Genomic DNA, 18,501 nt, shown 5'->3' with positions numbered 1-18,501 from the left:
CACATGATGATGGTCTCAAGGATCTATGATGTTAACGATAGAGCAGCGTTAAGAATGAATGGGAGATTGCTGGAACTCGGGGATGAGGTGTATATCCTAGAAGTAAAATTTGATAAGCTTGTCTACGGCAAGCTTCTTGGCAAGGCTGCCAAGAAGCTAACAGTACTACGGCGTATCTCGTACCTGCTCGACAGTAGAGGCTTCAAACTCTGTACGAGAGACAGTTACGTTCACACCTTGAGTATGCTTCATTGTCTCAGATTGCCTGTTTCCCATCTCATCTACAATGAGATGGACCCAGTCTGGATAGATCTGTCATTCCAGCAGAGACTTCAGCATCAGAGAGAAGGTAGCACACTTAACACTGGCTGTATCTTTTCAAGATCACATCATCAGAAATCATTCATTTCTAGAATGACTCGAATTTGGAACATGATCGTACAGCATAACAATGTTGGTGAAATATCGCCAGTTGACCAAATGTCACACATTAGTCACTGTCACACATATAGTACTGTCACTGTGTTACGACTTTTTTTTTGGCTCTGCGTAACTTAAAAAATCCTGGCTCCTAAAGTGTAAATGACCTGCCTGTCTAGGAGCATTTATATTATTTAAAATAGAACAAGAAACACTCTAGGGCCAGCTTGTACCTTCACACAAAATGTGGACCGTTAATTAGTCAATATTATTGTTATAAGGACACAAAAACTCACCTATACAAAAATATAATATATTAATAGTGAAATAACATATACAACCTACAATCTACAATCTACTCTACTACAACATCACCTTTACTCGCTCACATTAGCTCACTAGCACACTGGTACTAGTGAGTAAAACTAAATATATAAACATTTATGAGCAGGGAGGCTCCATGACACCCCATCCCCCCATCCCTTTCTGCTGGTCTGTCTATCAACAGGCAAAAGCACTATACGAGTACTCTCCCAAAACTTAAACAGGCCTTTGCACACTAAGGTCGTACAGGTAAATATGAGAGCATTTAAACACAAATAAAATAACCTATGGTATAAACTTATAAAAAAAAACACCTACTTACACAAACGCCAAACCATGACTTCTCGCAGCCGCCGCTATTCTCATAGTAACCAACAAACACCTCCCCAAACCATACCCCCGGCCGGGATTGAACCCGCGGTCATAGAGTCTCAAAACTCCAGCCCGTCGCGTTAGCCACTAGACCAGCTAGCCACAATAAGATTCATCCAACTAGGTATATTTCTACACCATAGGAAGGTTAGCACGGGCACCAGTGTGACCACAAATGCAAGTTTTTACAGACGAATCTCCAGCTAGCGTGGCCGTGAAGGGACTTGAGCTAGAGTTCGTCACGGCCACGCTAGCTGGAGATTCGTCTGTAAAAACTTGCATTTGTGGTCACAGTGGTGCCCGTGCTAACCTTCCTATGGTGTAGAAATATACCTAGTTGGATGAATCTTATTGTGGCTAGCTGGTCTAGTGGCTAACGCGACGGGCTGGAGTTTTGAGACTCTATGACCGCGGGTTCAATCCCGGCCGGGGGTATGGTTTGTTTGCAATCGTGTCATTACGATTTCGTGAGTCGAGTCAACAAACACCTCACCTGCTGCTGACCAGGTTCAAGTGCAAATACCGGAAAACTATGGAGCACTTTTTATAAAATATTTTTACTGCAGCACACTGCGTAATACACTGTCACACATGTACTGTAGTTGTCACACATGTACTGTCACTGTCACACATGAAGTATTATCACTGTCAGACATTCAGTGCTGTCACTGTCACAAATGTAGTACTGTCACTTTCACAAGTGTAGCACTGTCACTGTCACACATGTAGTACTGTCACTGTCACACATGTAGTACTGTTACTGTCACTCATGTAGTACTGTTACTGTCACTCATGTAGTACTGTCGCTGTCTCTTATGTAGTACTGTCACTGTCACTCATGTAGTACTGTCGCTGTCTCTTATGTAGTACTGTCACTGTCACTCATGCAGTACTGTCACTGTCAAACACGTACTGTCACTGTCAGACATGTACTGTCACTGTCACTCATGTAGTACTGTCTCTCAGACATGTCGTACTGTCACTGTCAGACGTGTAGTACTGTCACTGTCAGACATGTAGTACTGTCACTGTCAGACATGTGGTACTGTCACTGCCACATATGTAGTACTGTCACTGTCAGACATGTACTACTGTCACTGTCATACATGTACTGTCACTGTCACACATGTAGTACTGTTACTGTCACACATGTAGTACTATCATTGTCACACATGTAGTACTGTTACTGTCACACGTGTAGTACTGTCACACATGTAGTACTGTCACTGTCACACATGTAGTACTGTCACACATGTAGTACTATCATTGTCACACATGTAGTACTGTCACTGTCACACATGTAGTACTATCATTGTCACACGTGTAGTACTGTTACTGTCACACGTGTAGTACTGTCACACGTGTAGTACTGTCACACGTGTAGTACTGTTACTGTCACACGTGTAGTACTGTCACACATGTAGTACTGTCACTGTCACACATGTAGTACTATCATTGTCACACGTGTAGTACTGTTACTGTCACACGTGTAGTACTGTCACACGTGTAGTACTGTTACTGTCACACGTGTAGTACTGTCACACGTGTAGTACTGTCACACATGTAGTACTATCATTGTCACACATGTAGTACTGTCACTGTCACACATGTAGTACTATCATTGTCACACATGTAGTACTGTTACTGTCACACGTGTAGTACTGTCACACATGTAGTACTGTCACTGTCACACATGTAGTACTGTCACTGTCACACATGTAGTACTGTTACTGTCACACGTGTAGTACTGTCACACATGTAGTACTGTCACTGTCACACATGTAGTACTGTCACTGTCACACATGTAGTACTGTTACTGTCACACATGTAGTACTGTTACTGTCACACGTGTAGTACTGTCACTGTCACACATGTAGTACTGTTACTGTCACACGTGTAGTACTGTCACACATGTAGTACTGTCACTCACATGTGTAGTGCTGTCATTGTCACATGTGTAGTACTGTCACTGTCACACATGTAGTTCTGTTACACATGTACTGTCACACATGTACGTATTACTGTCACTGTCACACATGTAATACTATCACTGTCACACATGACGTACTGTCACTGTTACACATGTACTGTCACTGTCACACACATATTGTCACTGTCACTTGTAGTATTGTCACTGTCACTTGTAGTAATGCCACTGTCACACATGTACTATCACTGTCACAAATCTAGTGCTGTCACTGTTACATCATCCAGTAGTGTCAGTGTCCCACCTCCTTTAGTGTCATCTATAAATCACCTGACATCGTTCATGCCGCGTAACAGTTGGCATCAGTGAAACATCTCACGCATTCCAGCATCTTGTTAGAAAATTTCTCACGTCGCTGCTCATAACTTTCAAGGGATTTGTGGTGTTCTAAACTCTCACCTGAGTATTCTGTGTCGGACGCTCATGGAATTGTAGTATTGTACGTCATACGCTGAAGTCATTGTGGTATTATGTATCATACAGCCTGGACATTGAAGTATTGTGTATCTTACGTTCAGATTACTGTGTGATTAGCTTAATATCTCTTTGGGCAAAATGAGATCTAAACTCTAGACGTTTGAAAATGATATGTGTCATAAGCTCTTTCTTCGTCTTTTATAATCCCATCTGCAGCTTAAGATATGATATTGTTTTCTGTATGAAATAAAAATTTAAATCTGGGAAATTGTGAAGAGATGTTGGAAAGGTTGGTGAATGAATTTGGGAGGGTATGTAAAAGGAGATAATTAAAAGTGAATAAAGTAAAGGTGAAGGTAACAAAGTCTGGGCGATGAAGGACTGGATATCATGTGGTAAATGGTTTAAAAGCGACAAGTTGAAGATTGAGACACTTATGTATAAGTGTCTCAATCTTCAACTTGTCAGTTTTAAACCATTTATCACATCTGTCAGACACTGCAGCATCATGGGATCATGATACAAGGAAGTCTTCAACAGTTGTCCAACCTTTGGACGAAGACATACTTCCACATTTGGATTTATCAAGTGTGATACCGCCTACGACTGCTTCACCTCACTTGTCTACAGTATAAAAGCCACTTCTTCGCACATATGCTGTATTCTTTTCATGATTGATGAACTGATTACATCGACTCATGGCTGAGGGACTGATTACCTCATACTCCTCCTGTTCTTCATCATTCTCCTTTGTATGGATTGATGAAGCCATTGTGTGGTGAAACGTTTCTTCTATAAAGATTCCCATATGTTGCATAAGTGTCTAAATGTTCAACTGGATACAATATAGGGAGGAGAAAGAGTGGAAGTCGATGTGGTGAAATATTTAGGAGTTGACGTGTCTGCAAACGGGTTTATGAAACAGGAATGACTCATAGAGCAGTCCAAGGGGAAAAAGGAAGGCAAAGTGTTGGGGTGTCTGTGGAAAGACGAATATTTATGTATGGAGGTAATAAGGAAAATGTACTAGAGGATAGTGGTACCAATACTTTTATATATATAAGGCACAGGCTTTATTAGCTTTTCAACGAGTATAGTGATGTGATGTTAGAGAGCAGTGTGAATATTATGCTGCGGGCTGAGGGGTTGTTCAGGCGGTTCGGGTATTTAGAGAGGATGGATCAGTTTAGGATGACCAAGAGGGTGAGTAAATCTGGGTTGGCAGGTGAGGATGGACTCAAAATGCTCTGCCCTGGAAAGATTATAAGCTGATCGCATGGGACTACACCAGTGTGTCTACAATGGCCGACACGTACAATACGCCGAAGCGGAAGGCGGAGGTGCCTTCAGTTTCATTAGGTCCTAAGTCAACAAATATAGGGACCTGGCATAATATTACACTCTCGTTCCAATAGGATCTGACACCCTCAAACCCTTAGGTTCCTATAGGAGTTAGGTGACAAGCTTGGCAGGGAAAAGCAAGGACCCCAGAGCATCCATCCTTTTCTTCCTGAGACTTATTGTTGTGATTCAAAGAGGAAATGCCTGAAAATAGCCGATATTAAAAATGTTGAGACATAGTGGGGCCTCCAGTGCTGATGAAGCTGGTGAAGCTTTTCGGCTTCAGTTTGAAGAGCTTGTTACGATGGAGGATTATCTTCCTCAACAAGTGTTGAATGTTGACGAGACAGGGCTCTTTTGAAAAAGAATGCTCATGCGAACATTCATCACAAAGGAGGAGGCCACTTTGCCTAGGCTTAAGCCTATGAAAGATAGGCTTACTCTGCTGTTTGCTGCCATTGCGTCTGGACATTTCAAGGTGAAGCCTGTGCTTGTTTACCACTTGGACAACCTCAAAGTGTTTAAACAACAAAACGTATTCGATACAGATTGGGTGTTGTCTGGCGTTGCAACAAGGTTTGGGTGACTATGACAGTTCTTCAGTGAATGTTCCGAAGCATTATTTTGTTCGTCAGTCAAGAGCTACCTGCAGATCAACAAACTTCCTCTAAAGGCACTGTTGCTGTTGGAAAATGCACCAGTACATGATTTAGAACTTGCCTAATCTCTGGGGGCAGAATTTGACTGTGTTAGTTAAATTCCTCGCACCGCTCCCCTGCTTCAACCAATGAACCTGCAAGTGATTGCGAAATTAAAGATTTACTCCAAGAAGATGTTTGCCGAGTGCTTTGCAGAGACTTCAGGAAACGGAGCCAACATTCACAAGGAATTCTGTAAGACTAAGTTTAACATTTTAGATTGTGTGAGGCTTCTAATGAATTACTAGAATGAAGTTTCAGCTCGATACCTCAAGAAGAACTTGTGGCCTTCAGTCATTGATGAAACTGAAGGATTTGAGGCTGAGGATGATGTAAACAGGACAAAAGAACATAAGAATGGAGGAACACTGCAGGAGGTTTGTCAGGCCTTGACAAAGTTGCTACAATAAAATGTCACAAAATGTTAGTATTTCTTCAGGCTTAGAGTGGTCAGAAAGTGGAACGATCTAAACAGGAAGGTGAAAGGAGGAGGATCCATTAATAGCTTTAAGAGGAGGTACGATAAAGGCTCTCGAAGCTTAGTGTGTGTCCGACAGCCGCCAACTAAGAGACGAGACATTTGCAATCTCATATAAGTGAGTACACACTCACACATACATGTCAGCATGGAAGCATATATTTCAAAATTGCAGAAAATATTTGTGTTCCTATAAGCTAAGAAAGTGAATGTATTTTTAATCATTTAAAAACGTTTGTGTGTATTGCCTGTTGCAAGTTCGGAACCTTTGGGAGTATCAAAAGCTGCAAACGTTTTAGTGTGATGTGTGTCGTAAGCTCGGAATGTTTGCTGGCGAGCCATAAACCAGCAAGGTTAGAGGTGCTGGGTGTGCGGTAAGCATCACCATGATCGTGTGTAGTATCTCACACCCGTGTAGTGGCGTTAAGTTCACTACAATGGTGACGATGGAGGCGCTGATGCTTGGAGGGAACAGTCGCAGGGCACAGTCGCAGGACTCACGCTTGCCTGCATGCATAGTTGCTCTACCCTTGTCTACCATTAATCCCCTCAGCTAAACATCTCATTGTTAAACACCCTTACCACCCCACACCAGTTGTTCCGTTCCCGAGCTCAGAAATATATATGATTTTTGGGATACTCGTTCCGTATGCTTTAAACCCTGAATAGCAGCTACAATATACGAGTATATATTTACGCGCACCCGCCTTCGGAAATATAAATATAGTGCGGGATTTTCCCAAACAAAGAACCCTGGAGGTGTTTGTGTTTATGGCCGGCACGGGCGAGAAATAGGACATAATACTGCCAGAATTTTGAAGCACCTGGCAGCTCTGGTAAACTTTGAGCAGGAAAATATCTTACCTGAGGCCGTAAGTTATTGTACACCGGCGGCAACTCAAGCGGGAGAATTACCGTATGCCATGGAGCGTCCTCGTTCATCTAACACAACGAGCTTGTGACAACGAAACACCCTGCTATACCCACCCCTCTTTTGTTTATTTTGGGCGTTTTTCATTTTCTTTTATGTTTTGTAATTCTTTTACGGTTTTTGTGGGTGGGAGATAAATGAAAGGGTGGAAAGAAGGATAGAAGGAATGCAAAGGCATGGAAAAATAACTCTAACAGGGAGACTGTAGTCTCTGACACTCAGCTGTTGTCGTCACTGATCATGGTTGTAGTTACTATTACCTTTGTGATGGTTGTAGTTACTGTTACCTTTGTGATGGTTGTAGTTACTGTTACCTTTGTGATGGTTGTAGTTACTGTTACATTTGTGATGGTTGTAGTTACTGTTACCTTTGTGATGGTTGTAGTTACTGTTACCTTTGTGATAGTTGTAGTTACTGTTACCTTTGTGATGGTTGTAGTTACTGTTACCTTTGTGATGGTTGTAGTTACTGTTACCTTTGTGATGGTTGTAGTTACTATTACATTTGTAATGGTTGTAGTTACTATTACATTTGTAATGGTTGCAGTTACTGTTATCTTTCTGATGGTTGTAGTTATTATTACCTTGTGATGGTTGTAGTTACTGTTACCTTTGTGATGTTTGTAGTTACTGTTTTGTGATGGTTGTAGTTAGTTACCTTTGTGATGGTTGTAGTTACTATTACCTTTGTGATGGTTGTAGCTACTGTTACCTTTTTGATGGTTGTAGTTAGTTACCTTTGTGATTGTAGTTACCTTTGTGATTGTAGTTACTGTTTTGTGATGGTTGTAGTTAACTACCTTTGCGATGTTTATAGTTACTGTTACCTTTGTGATGGTTGTAGTTACTGTTACCTTTGTGAGGTTTATAGTTACTGTTGCCACTGAGATGGTTGTAGGTACTGTTACCTTTGTGATGGTTGTAGTTACTGATGATGGATGATAGAACAGTGGGAACAAAAGCTAGATATGTTTCCCTCTCATATTCCATCGTACAGGATGATGCTAATACCAGGTACCCTTTCAGGGTACTGAAGAAGCAGCTCACGCAGTAAAGACAAACATCAGGGACTTACCCGAAGAAAATAAACCGTAGTTAAAGTAGAATTCAAAAAATGCATTTAGCCTAATTAAGAGACATGATTTTGAGAGCCGTTCGAGAACACTTCTCTAGTCTTCACCCATTCGTTTCTGCAGGTTACAGCGAAGATTCGAACTTGTTATTCGACGAGCATAAAATCTCGTCACAGGCGTCCAGTAGATAAGAGAACTCTTAGCCCTTCTGAATGTGAAATCATCTCGACCAAACAGCTACAATCAGTACTACTTTTCGAACCATCTGACCAGAAGCCTCAAATTACCACTCCACTGACAGCATTCTGCTGGGAGCACTTCTGGGTCACATCTCTCGACAAGTTAAATGACCTGAACAGGAAGAATCAGAAGAAAAATTTGAATGTCCACGATGCCTTGCATCTTTTCACGAGGTGTGAAACTCTTTGGAGGCTAACCTATTGCTTGAAGTATGCACCCTCCAGTGACAGCCAAATTATTGATGAACTTGTGGAATTGATGTTCTGGAAAGCACTAAATCTTTCGCTGGAAAATTACTAATGGGATCAAGCAACACTCAGAATGAAGGGGACCAGGAGTTTGCAAGGCATCTCAAATAGCCTTACCCGCATTTCTATCTTTGTGCATTATATTAAGCAAACTACTGAGGAAGATAGTACCAGGACACTTGAATGGTTCTGCAACCATTGTCGAGAAAAACACGAAAACGTAGCTCATCAGTACAGGAAAAGATAAAGCTCGTCTCCTACATGCCTAGCCCTCGTTTCGATCCTCAGGCCACTGTTGCAGCTCTTTGCCTAGCCAACCCCTTGCTCATTGAACATAGATGTATCTGCGGCGGCAGCAGGTCAGCATACGAATTCTGTCAAAGGTCAGAAGGAAAGAACGCATGATGAAAAGAGGTGAAGGACATCAAGTGAAGCTTCACCACAGCCCATTGCTGCCTATCAGAATAGGAATCTTAGCTAACCCCAGACCTGTTGGCAGCCAGAGATCCCAGGATCCAAGTAAGTTTATTCAAGTACACACAAATACACAAAGGGAAGCACCAGACGAGCCTGGTCTATGGCTGGGCTCCGAGAGTAGTGAAACTCTCGAAACTCTTCAAAGGTATATCAAAGGTAGATTATCATACATAGCAGCATATGTGTAGAGAACCTAGGATAAGCCAAAAAAGTCAGAGATTTATTTCCCTGAAAAGCATGCTTCCATGAAGAGGCGGTAAGCTGATCGACTGACTCTTCATTTGTGCTTTTACAATTGCCAGCACCTTCCTCCGATACACTAACGCATATGGTTGTGGTACCATCAATTTCTGGGAGACCCAGAGAATAAACACAGGAGCCTGGCAGCTTGCAGCAACTTCGTTCCATTATTATTATAATAAAAAAGAAGCGCTAAGCCACAAGGGCTCGTTCCAACAGGATCGGAAACCTTCAGATCATGACGCAGGTGCCCACCCATGTATGTCAAGGCATTAGGCAACAAACTTGCCAGGAAAACAAAGGACCCTTTAGTGACCAGCTATCTTATCCAGTGACTGTGTTGTGATGCACTGAGAAAATGCCTGCAGCATTCAGGACACAAAGCCTGGATGAATGTTGGAAATGAAGGTTTTGTTATGCCAATCATGTTGTTTTCACTCCCAGTGTAACTAGCAAAAGGTATACATTGCGTGTAGAATTTGTTCAGCCAGTATTGTAATGTTTTATTCAAAATTAATAATAAATTTTGTTGTGCTGGATAATTGGCTGTTTGAGAAGATTAATGGTTTTGGTGTGTGTGTGTGTGTGTGTGTGTGTGTGTGTGTGTGTGTGTGTGTGTGTGTGTGTGTGTGTGTGTGTGTGAGAGAGCGAGTGAGCGAGCGAGATTACTGCCAATTTTTATTAGTTTAATTGTCGTGTGCGTGGTTTTAGCAATCACCTATCTCTCATCTGCTCTCTCTCTCTGTTTCTATCTCTCTCGCATTTTCTTGCACATTCCTGCTCTTTTTCTTGTGTTCTCTTCACTTCTCTCTCTCTTGCTCTCTTTCGCTTTTGCTCTCTCTTGAATGATGCCAAAATATCACGCAAAATATTGACAAATTGCTATTAATCCCTTCCAGAAGACCTAGCAATAAAGAACACTAATGAAGATATTATTCACTCTTACAAACTTACATCCCACCAGAGCAGCAGTTAAACTTCCAGCCTGATAGCGACCTGTTGTGTCGAGGGCAGCAAAAATTGGTTCAGTGTTGATCTAACAGACCGCAGAAACTGGTCTTCAGTAACTATCTTCTTTAGTATTCCCAGGTCTCAGAAAATAGAAGTTTGTCAACTATAGTTCTGTGGAAATAATGGTATCAAATACCGACACAGTGGAAATATAAACACACATGCAGTATAATGTGATCCTTTATTGACAACGTTTCACCCACACAGTGGGCTTTTTCAAGTCACACACAGATCTACCTGGGGTGGAAGGTACGGGAGTATTTATAGTCATGTTCAGAATGTTGAGGTCAGGTGGAGAATGCTGCATCTGATGATCTACCGGGTGGAGTTATAGAGTCTTGGGTAGCTTGGCAGGGGTATTGGACAAGTTGTGAGTAGACCTTCTGTAGTGTTCTATGTTCTTATGTGGGATAGCGATGAAGAAGTTTCTTGGCGAGTGGTTCAGCTATGTTATAGAAGCCGTTGTTCTGGTTGAAATTGTTGGTTATAGAGATAAGCGATGATTCCAGGATTCTTCGGTATTGAGTGTTGTCTTCTGTGGCGATAAGTCTTGAGTTTCTGTAGTTAATTAAATGGTTTTGTGAATTGCGATGTTGTACACAGGCATTCCTTGTATCGTCAGTCCTGCTTGCATATTGGTGTTCTGAAATACGTGTTTGGAGGTCTCTTGATGTTTCGCCCACATATAATTTGTTGCAGTCATTACAAGGGATTATGTATACCCCTGCAGAGGATGGAGGCTTGTCCTGTCTACTAATGGTGATGTCCTTGATGGTCGTGGTTGTGGAGGTAGATACTTGGAATGATGTATTGGAAAAGATGTTGGAAACATGTTGGGCAAGGGAGTTGGTGGGGAGGACTATGTATCTCTTCTCGGCAGTGTCTTCTCTGGGTGTGTTGAAGATGTTTAATGCCCGCCGTCTGCAGTCTCTGATGAAGTGACGAGGATAGTGGAGTTTAGAAAATACTTGTTCAATTATAGTGCATTCTTCCTCAAGGAACTCATTGCTGCTACAAAGGAAGCTTTTTTCCAAGCCAGAATACTAGGCACAACACTCCGGGGCAACATGAACAGACGCACCGCCGAAATCATTCGCAGCAGAGTCACCACAGCGAATGTTCAACAGAAGATCAGACTTACTAGGAAACTACAAACACTCTGCGATAATAGTAATTGGAAAAGTTTAGGAAGACCTGAAATTATTCAAAATCTTTCATCTCGTCCACTGTCAACCACAGAAACTGAAGCCCTCAGCTTAGGCCTCAAATTCGCAACAGGAGTTACGAAACCAAAACAAGACCTCAATTTCATCGCCAAAAACTACAGACACAATGACTCCGACTTCCAAAAAGGCTATCTTCAAGGCATCATCTCAGCAGCCATCTCAACACGCAGCTCCCCAGTCATACCTCGACGTTACATCAATGCACTCAAAGGTTTAGCAGAAGACACGACCATCAGGGTCACCACCGCTGATAAAGGAGGTGGTGTTGTTATCATGAACACTGACGATTACAGGAACAAAATGCTCAATCTACTTAATGACCCAGATACCTACAAACCTCTCACAACTAACCAAGTGGACAACCTTACTAAAACTTTTCTTCAAAGGACTCGCCGCATTTTGAGGGGCTCAGAACAAGGGAAGAAACTTCTGCACACCATCCCAAGCAACCCCAGACCTGCCAGAATGTACGGCCTGCCAAAAACTCACAAGCCTGGTATCCCACTGAGGCCCATATCCTCGGGAATAGGCAGTGCTCCCCACCAGCTCTCAGGAATTCTCGCAAAACACCTCTCTAAACTCTTGGGCACTATCAGTCCAGCACATCTCAAACACTCGGGTAATCTTCTCAATCGCATTCGCAACATCAACATCAGGAACAAGAAACTTTCCAGCCTTGACGTGACTTCCCTATTCACCAAAGTACCTACTACACAAGCCATCGATCTCATCAGAGACTGCAGACGGCGGGCATTAAACATCTTCAACACACCCAGAGAAGACACTGCCGAGAAGAGATACATAGTCCTCCCCACCAACTCCATTGCCCAACATGTTTCCAACATCTTTTCCAATACATCATTCCAAGTATCTACCTCCACAACCACGACCATCAAGGACATCACCAGTAGTAGACAGGACAAGCCTCCATCCTCTGCAGGGGTATACATAATCCCTTGTAATGACTGCAACAAATTATATGTGGGCGAAACATCAAGAGACCTCCAAACACGTATTTCAGAACACCAATATGCAAGCAGGACTGACGATACAAGGAATGCCTGTGTACAACATCGCAATTCACAAAACCATTTAATTAACTACAGAAACTCAAGACTTATCGCCACAGAAGACAACACTCAATACCGAAGAATCCTGGAATCATCGCTTATCTCTATAACCAACAATTTCAACCAGAACAACGGCTTCTATAACATAGCTGAACCACTCGCCAAGAAACTTCTTCATCGCTATCCCACATAAGAACATAGAACACTACAGAAGGTCTACTCACAACTTGTCCAATACCCCTGCCAAGCTACCCAAGACTCTATAACTCCACCCGGTAGATCATCAGATGCAGCATTCTCCACCTGACCTCATTCTGAACATGACTATAAATACTCCCGTACCTTCCACCCCAGGTAGATCTGTGTGTGACTTGAAAAAGCCCACTGTGTGGGTGAAACGTTGTCAATAAAGGATCACATTATACTGCATATGTGTTCATATTTCTATAGTTCTGTGGACTACAGTTTGAAACGATTTTTCTTTTCTTTCCGAAATGAAACAATAAAGAGAATCCATGGAGACAAATAATTTGAAAAGAAAATAGTTAACCCTTTACATTTAAAGATATCTATAAATGCAGAGTACAATTTACGATTCAATGTATGTACGTAACATTTGTATACACTGGATCCAGTTCCTATTTGAAGTTAGTATGGTTATTATGTAACTTAAAGATATACTACAACCTAGGGTAGCTGTGATTAACACTCCACAAGCATAACTATACGAGCTGCATCATAATATACCTGTAGTATTCCAGTCAGTCTGTGGTTTGAGTCAGAACAAATTGCAACAGAATTGATTTTTATTGTAAATGGTAGCCCTAGCAGGTAGCCCTAGCTGGTAGCCCAGCTGAAAAGTATCAGAAGCAGAGAGAGAGAGAGAGAGAGAGAGAGAGAGAGAGAGAGAGAGGTGGTGGAGAGTTATCTGGTCTATATATATCCAATATATCGACTGACACTTATTATGTGCATTAACTTGAACGGGTTTTCATCACATCAAATATCTATGATCCGGGCTGTCTATTATGTATTTGAAAATCCATGTATCTACAGTATACGAGTAATGTATACTGTAAATTGTCAGTGATTCTGTTATTCGCGTAATGAAATATTTTTGATCCCTAGATATAAACATGGACCTCGTAATCTGTATGAACAAATGGACAACTGTCAAGATAAAGTTGTGCTTCGTCATAAAGGCAGTATAGGTATTAATAAAGCCAATGAACAGTTAGGCGGACACGCTTGTTGTGTTGGCAGGCTGTTATAAAATGCGAAGCCTAGTGAGTGAAAATATCTCCAGAGAATACTAGGTCAACTTCTTGATCCCTTTCTAGTATCTAGCCTGTTTCTGGTTTTTTAACAGTTTGTTAGGAGAGTATTCTAGTACAGTTATCCTGTAAATTAGGTGGCTTCTTATTAGCGCTTTTGGATTTCAACTGGATGAATACAAACCAAGCAAATAAATTTGAGATCTTTATTAACAAAGGTGTCTAGGTGGTGATAACTCAGTTAATGTAGTTTGAATAATCAAGGAGATAAGCTCCTACACAACTCTTGGAGTATAACTTGGTATACTTATATATCATTGTTATTCTGTACATATAATCATATGGTGCTAATTGCACATTTGATAATATACTGTACTACTCTTAAAAATGTACCATCTTGTACGTAATGATGTATACGTGTGTGTGTTTGTGTAAGTGTTTAGTATGCGTTCAGATTGACTCGAATTACTTAAAATGTGAGACGCAATAACAAATCGCAAAATTATCTAACTTCTGCACCATCGATGCAGACAAAGAGCTTACTTGAACAGTAAGATGACCTATTCGCCTAACATTAATAAAACAATTCCAATTTCCCGACTACGACAGTGCGTAGCTGCCAGAACAAATGTAGGTCTAGAGTTGAACTCAGGACCAGAAATATAGTATGTCTTCACGACACTCAACCTCTGAAAATGTCAAACATCATGAAGTCTATATAATGCTGTGAACAAAGTTGCAGAGAGTTACGAGATGTATATTCCGGCTCACCATCAGAGACATTACCAAAAACAGAGTTTAAATGACAAAAGCTGATGAGAACGGAATTCTCCCAGACAGAACAAGAGACGAGATGTTGCCTTCACGAGCAACAGCTAGAGAGAGAGGCAGATGCAAGGCCTGCTGATCCAATGTCAGGTGACTTGTACCATGTTGCACTTGACATGAACAATATAACAAGCAGGTAGACAGTTTGCAATGTGCTTGCAGCCAATCAAAACTCTCCAACAACGAGCATAATGAGGTGTAGTTGTTACATTTTACCTACATACATAAGCTAATATAATAAATCAAATAATATAAAGCATGAATTTTTCATTTCAGTTATTAATGAAAAAATCAACAATATAAAATTATATGAATAGACAGTATATACAATACTGCGTCCTTTGTCTGAGGTCACAATACATTTGACCAGTTAAGGGCGAGCCAGTCTCTCTGAACAGACTCTCCAAATGTCAAGTGCCAACAGAACAAATCCTTGTTTGCATACCTCCTCTTCTCAATAAATCTTTTTCCCGATATTTAAAAATTAGGATCTTTAGTACTCCGAGATAATGGCGATTTCAAGACAGGATCACTTGCAGACTCTGCTGCTTACTACCATTTCATGTACTTTCAAAGGGACATTAGCCTGGTCACTTTACCCTCTGTATGATAAGGTTCAATTTCATGAACAAGCATTTTCGCAAGATTCTGTATTATCCTGGTTTAATTATATCATTGATGGTGATGACTCAATTGGAGATTTTGCATTATCACTTTCACCTTTTTTTTCATTCCTGTTTTTGAGCTTTTGGGATAGATTCCTTTATCCCCTTCACTGCTTCTCCCATGTTTTCTCGTTTCTATTTCTTATGTCTTGACTCGTATTGGATGACTTAGTGAGGGATGGACCACAATCACCAAACAAAACCAAGAACATTTATTATTAATATTATTATTATTATTAAAATATCAGTCATCTGCTGACAAATCGATATACCCATTTTTATGGGTGTATCAACCAAATGGTCTGCGAAACAGAAGTGTCTAGGACCTACACCAACTTTTATCCAGACTGACATAGAACCCAAGTGAAGATGCACAAGCATCCAAGTGACTGATAATATGTGTAAAGATTGAAGATTATTTTTAATGAAGGAGAGAGAAGAATCCCCCCAAAAACAAAAGATTACACAACCACAACATCGGAGTCATATTGGGTATAATAGAAAAACCACTGATTGTCCCATCAGAGCTATTGATTTTAACACCAGTTAAAATTCCCAGCGCAGACATGCATATTGCATTCTATATCTGCCTAAACAACAAAAGTCGTAAATCAACCAATAATAACAAAAAACATTTTAATAAGTGACCTCGTTGCACATCAATATAGTGTTAGGAGACCTAACAGGCCTATATTAAAAACTGTCATACTAACCAGGGAAAGAAACCAGCGGAAAACCTCATTAAATGCGTTCAACTTACGCATCACATGACAAAGTCGTGTGCACGTTAAAGAAACACACTTCACTGATTAACATCACAAACGATGCAGTCGAAGTGCTTTATTCTTTGATGAGTTTCGAGAGCCTTTCTACATAAAACTGTGACAACTTCCTTCTAAGGTAATCAGTATCAGAGTACAGCAGACTGACAGACATTCTTGACTTTCTATTCAAAATTAGGTGAATTTTAGTCGCTGCGCATTCTGAGAAAGGTATTCCTGTGTTCCACAAGCCAAGCCTCCTCTACCTCAATGCAAGCGAAAGGAACAGTGCACAGTGGTGATAAAATTAGAATGCACCAAAATATAAAAATATGTATGCTTGTGTGTATGTGTAAAACAAGTCACAGGGGTAAATGAACTAGATCAAGGCCTTTCGCACTGTCACCAAGGCATCGTCAGGAGCATTGCAATAAAAGAAAAATGATAAATGAAAAATCTTAGAGGAGAGGTGTGGTTCTGGATAAGGTATGAACCGCAACACGTACTTTATCTAGAACCAGAAAGATGCAACACACTTGTCCTCTGAGATTTTCCATTTTCATTTTTTCTTTTCTTTTATTACAAAGCGTGTGACGATGCCCTGGCGACAGTGCGAAAGGCCTTCAGCTGCTATATTTTCCCATGTGCCTTGTTTTACATTTTATATATATGCATAAATATGCACAAAGATTCATTCATATGCACACAGATACATGCACACATATATATGAAAATGTACACATATGCATTTGAATACACAAAAACGTTCATACATGCATACATATGCACACACACAAGCATACTTATTTTTATATTTGGCTGCTTTTTTGTTTTCCACCACTCTGCATGATGGCGGAGGAAGAGGAAGAGGAAGAAGAGGAGGAAGAGGAGGTGGTGGTGGTGGTTGTCGTCGTCGTCACCCCCTCCAACCCACAAATCTTTCCCATCTCTCTCTCTCAACCTCCCTCCCCATACACCTGACTACCTACCACACACATCATGTCCTCCCCCTACTCTCGTGATCCATTCCCCACTCCACCTGCTACTCCCACATATTTCCTTCCCCCACACTACAGGCTCCGCGTATCACTCTTCTCTGGCAGGTTATAAACCGAGGCTTTAATTAAGGATCCACCCCATACTTCGTGGTGGTTGTGGTGGTGTTCGTGGAGATGGTGGTGGTGGTGTTCGTGATGGGGGTGTTGGCGGAGGTGGTAGTGGTGATTATGTCCGTGGTGGTGGTGTTCATGGTGGTGGTGTTCGCTGTAGTTGTGTTCGTTGTGGTGGTGGTATTCGCTGTAGTTGTGTTCGTTGTGGTGGTGGTATTCGTGGCGGCGGCGGTGGTGGTGGTGAAGGTGGTGGTGCTTGTGGTCTTAATTGTGTTGGTGGTGTCGTTTGTGGGGTGGTGGTAGTAGTAGTATTGTTCGTGGTGGCGGTGGTAGTGTTGTTGGTGCTGTTCATGGTGGTGATGGTAGTAGTGTTGGTGTTGGTTGTGGCGTTTGATGAGTATGCAACAGTATATTCAGGATTATCACACACACGTTTCTTGCATTCCCTCTGCGACAACCAAACTGACAGTTAAGTCAGAGTAGCTGCAGAGGGCCCCGGCCACTCTGATTTGCTGTCAGGTGTATACGTTAACCAACTAAGCGAGACTGTGCTCCCAGCCTAACTATTATATTTCCACACCTGGCTGGGACCAGTCACTGAGGCAGGTCGAGTACACACACACACACACACACACACACACACACACACACACACACACACACACACACACACACACACACACACACACACACACACACACACACTGCTATCTCTTGTAGAAGGTGAAAAAAACAATTGCTGTCTCGCTTATTAACATCTTGTTGCACTGTGTAAATATTGTAAATATTGGTGGAGAGGATATACGGTACTCCAAAACTAACCTTTGGGTTTGCCATTGCCTTGATTTGCTTGAAGATTTATAGCCAATTACAGAAGGTCTTTCTTCATGAATCTGTGTTTATGATATTGGGTTCTCTGAACCATTCATCTACAAATGATATTGGGTGCCTGTCCTGAAGCACTGTTCACTTGTGTAGCGCTATGTTATGTTGTCCACATTGTTGTTAGAGTGCGTTACTGCTGCTATGCATTAAGCATATTTATATTGAATGGCGCTTGTTATGTTTACTACTGGCTGGGTAATGTCACTGCGAGTGTTAGGCGCTTGTTGACTGTCCGTAGCTTCGGTTCTTGCCCAGACTATCTCGACAGTGCTTCTGGCGTATTGCTTGTTCATTTGGCACTGAATATCGTCGTACTTTAATTGTTGCACAACTTCGTGAGTTAATTCGCAACAAGCTAAGGTCTGATTTATCCAACATAGCTTCTCCATCTAGTGATTCTGCTTTGGTAGCTTGTATTAGTCTCTA

Source organism: Cherax quadricarinatus, chromosome 31 (genome assembly GCF_038502225.1).
Source record: "Cherax quadricarinatus isolate ZL_2023a chromosome 31, ASM3850222v1, whole genome shotgun sequence".
NCBI lineage: Eukaryota > Metazoa > Arthropoda > Malacostraca > Decapoda > Parastacidae > Cherax > Cherax quadricarinatus.
This window is presented reverse-complemented; position numbering follows the sequence as displayed.